Source organism: Chlorocebus sabaeus, chromosome 23 (assembly GCF_047675955.1).
Source record: "Chlorocebus sabaeus isolate Y175 chromosome 23, mChlSab1.0.hap1, whole genome shotgun sequence".
NCBI lineage: Eukaryota > Metazoa > Chordata > Mammalia > Primates > Cercopithecidae > Chlorocebus > Chlorocebus sabaeus.
Window position 1 is genome coordinate 24,522,240 of NC_132926.1, and position 3,977 is coordinate 24,526,216.

A 3,977-nucleotide genomic window follows, 5' to 3' on the forward strand; every position below is an offset into this window, starting at 1 on the left:
GAGTGATAAATTGTCTTGATTGCAAAAATCATCTACGTCAAGATAAACTATAGCTTTTGGCCAGAATGTCATTTAGAAATGCAACAAATGTTAATACAGGATTTCTTTTTGTTTTTCTTGGTGATGTGTAATGGAAAGAAACACAATCCTAATAAAAGGAGAAGCATAAACATGGAAAGGATTTGGAACAGTGTCTAGCATAAGAGTAAGCCCTTAACACAGGTAGTGATTATTACTATTTTATTATTACCCTATTACAGTTTCTATTCAGTTATTTATTCAACAAGTATTTATTGAGTACTATATGCCAGGCTCAATGATCTGCATTGGGGATTCAGTGATGGGCAAAACACAAACAGTTCTGCCTTCAAAGACTTTATAGTCAAGTGGGAGAGGCAGTGGAATCATCACAGTGAAAATTCTAATTACAAATCGTGGTAAGCAAACGAAGTGATAGAGGTATAAGTAGACCAAGATTAGATCTGATTTTCACAGTCAGTAAAAGCTTCTCTGAAGAAGTCCCAGTTGAGCTGCACTGAAAACTGGGTAGGAGGAATTAAGGCGACATAAAGAGTAGCACACTCTGCATGTTTAAAGACCCTTCAGTAGAAAGAGAATGATGAGGGGGCCAATGTGGCTGAAACCCAAAGACTCAGGGCTAGAGTGGTAACTGTTTAATGGCACAAACCACAATTATGTTTGCACCAACCTAGTAATAGTAGTAGTAGTAGTAATAGTAGTAGTAGTAGTGGTTAGATCCCAAGTCATTTGGGGATTTTAAGGCTTTGTCAAGGATTTTACACACATATCACATATCAGTGGGCAGCCATGGAAAGCTTTAGGAAAAGTGTGACAACCTTAGATTTGTATTTTCAAAAGATAGCTGGAGTGTAGTGAGGCAAGGCTGACAAACAGGGAGATTATTTACAGGGCTTTGGCAGTATCCAGGTGAAGGATGGTGGGAGCCTGGACCAGCATAATGGTAGTAAAGACCCAAAGGAGTGGATGAATTTGGGATGTATAATATTTTGGAAGTAGGGCCACAGGACCTGGTGATTAATTGAAAGCTTAACTAGAACAAGAACTGCACAAAGTTGAAGGCTTTTCCCAGCAAGATTAGCTAATGGGTTATTGGTAAGTTGCAAAATCTCCCCCATTCTCCCTTGGCAAAGATTCAAAAGTCCTGATGATACTCAGGGCCGACAGATTACTTAGGCCGCACAAAGCCAGTGCACAAGGCCATCGCGTGTCTTAACACCAAAGACTTTATTCCCTGGAGTTCAGCAGACTGGAAGCACAACGTTTCCTGGGCAACGCCATTGTCGCAGCTCCAGGCAGGGGAAAGATGACTAAAGACAATGCTGGGAGAGAACTCCGCAAGAGAGGGAGAGTCTGAGCGAAAATGGGCAACTCGCCCTGAGACTCCAGCCATCACCTGATTTGAGGACTCAGCGGGAGGAGAGAGTATGGGCTGGGAAGAGCCACAAAACCCACCTGTGATTGGCTGGACAGGAGTATTGGTCGCTTGTGATTGGGTGAGGCTGAGACATAGAGCTGTGTTTTGAACCGCATAGGGTTCTGGGTAGCAAAGGCCTTGCAAGGGTCTTAACCGAAACAGGGAGGGGGAAGGTCGCCAACAAATGGCGGAGCTCACAATCCAGGCCGGGGCATCCCCCAACCCCCATGGAGAGAACTAGGCAGGAGCCGCTGCCTCAGCCGCTCCCCTTGAGTCCGGCTCCGTCCCTGCTGCCGGTCGAGGGCACTTCCTTTTGGGCAGTGGCTGTGGAGACCCCTCCGTCACTGCCCACGCCATGCGCGGCCGCCATTGCTACTGTGGCCTCCTAGTGTAGGGAGGCTTTGGTGCCCTGTGCTGCCCAGCGGCTGCTGGAGGTGAAGCCGGAGAAGGTGTTGCTGCTACCACAGCCCCACACTCTAGACAAGGGCGCTGCTTTCTCTCCCAGCTGCAGTTCAGGCCTGTCCTGTGGCTCCTGCCGCCGCCGGCCGCGTCCGAGGGCGCCCCCTGCAGGCCCAAGTTGCCTGGTGCAGCCCCGGGCGCTGCACCTCAAGGCCAAGAAGCAGGAGCCAGGGCCTTGCCTGGACCGGTCGGTGGGGCCTCGGGGGGCCGTCGAGACCGGTCCTAGAGCCTCCAGGGCGGTCAAGTTGGAAGGCCTCGGGCCGGCCGTTGACTATTCCGAGGGAACGAGAAGGGCAAGCTGGAGGAGGAGGATGCAAGGTGGGGAAGGCAAAAGCCCGGCGGCCATCCGAAAAGGTGTGATCAAAATGGAGGAACCTGAGAGACTCCTCGAGGACTGCAGGCTTGGCGCGGAGCTCGCGTCCAATGGCCGGTTTCGTGGCAGTGCGGGGGTCATCTTGGCCCCAACGTCCGGTGCCTTTGGGCCGCACCAGCAAGACCTCAGGATCCCTTTGACTCTCCACACGGTCCCCCCTGGGGCCCGGATCCAGTTTCAGGGAGCTCCGCCTTCAGAGCTGGTAAGATTGACCAAAGTCCCCCTTACACCAGTGCCTATTAAAATGCAGTCCCTACTGGAGCCTTCTGTAAAAATCGAAACCAAAGATGTCCCGCTCACCGTGTTGCCCTCAGATGCAGGTATTAGACAGCAGGGGAGTCGGGTTTTCGAAACTGCGCCTGTGTTGCCCTATAGGGCGTGTCAGCAGTTTTCAAGTCTAAACTACAAAAGTAAAGTCATGGAACTGATTCTTTTCAGGACAGAGTCTGCACAGGTATCACTTCTGATCGACTTGTATATGTAGCAGTAAAATACACCAACGCCTTCAAAATTCTGAAGTATTTTTTTAAAAGTCGAATTTAAGGCCTTGTGTTTAGATAGGACTAATTTTTGTGCACAAAAAGAGAAGTATTCTTGATAGACATTTGCCTGGTCCTCTAGCTAGAAATTGGGGCCTTTAGTTTCCCTGCTCTGTTACGTCGCTTCCATGGCGAGGTGTACTCTTGGGCCAAGTGACAGGATGAAGAGAGAAAAAAGGCAATCAAGATTTTCCTCTTCCACTTTTCAGAACGCAGATCCTTTGGTCAGATAAAAGGATTCTGCTGTGTCAGAGTTTTTAATTGCTTTTCTGGCCGCTACTGATAATGCTGCTACCAAAAAAACCATTATTTTTTCTTTCTTTTTTTTTTTTTTTCTTGAGACGGTGTCTCACTCTGTCGCCAGGCTGGAGTGGCGCGATCTTGGCTCACTGCAACCTCCGACTCCCTGGTTCAAGCGATTCTCCTGGTTCAGCCTCCCGAGTAGCTGGGATTACAGGCACGTGCCTCCAAGCCCAGCTGATTTTTGTATTTTTAGTAGAGACTGAGTTTCACCGTGTTGGCCAGGATGGTCTCAATCTCCTGACCTCCTGATCCGCCCACCTCGGCCTCCCAAAGTGCTGGGATTACAGGTGTGAGCCTCTGTCCCTGGCCAAAAAAAAATTATTTTTTCTAGAGGCCGAGTCTCACTTTGTTCCCCAGGCTGGCCTCAAACCTCTGGCCTCAAGTGATCCTCCCGCTTCAGCCTCCCGAAGTGCTGGGATTACAGACATGAGCAACTGCACCAGCCTTGTTGATATTTCTTTTTCAGAGTCCTCAGATGGCTGCTTCGTGCAGCCTGTCCACGGCTTTCAGTTTCAGCCAGTGGGAGAGACAGACTATGCTGACTCTATCTTACTTAGAACCGGAACCCCAAGAAATTTATTTATTTATTCATTTATTTTTTGAGATGGAGTTTCTCTCTTTTTTGCCCAGGCTGGAGTGCAATGGCGTAATCTCGGCTTACTGCAACCTCTGCCTCCTGGGTTCAAGCGATTCTCCTGCCTCAGCCTCCTGTGTGGCTGGGATTACAGGCACATGCCACCATGCCTGGCTAATTTTGTATTTTTAGTAGAGACGGGGTTTCACCATGTTCGCCAGGCTGGTCTTGAACTCCTGACATCGGGTCATCCGCCCACCTTTGCCTCCCAAA

General features: G+C 49.4%; 1 pseudogene; it reads left to right on the forward strand.

The window, feature by feature from the left end:
- The first annotated feature begins 643 nt into the window (after nucleotides 1-643).
- LOC103244871 (transcription factor SOX-30-like) lies at nucleotides 644-2,772 on the forward strand (annotated as a pseudogene).
- The last annotated feature ends 1,205 nt before the right edge of the window (nucleotides 2,773-3,977 follow it).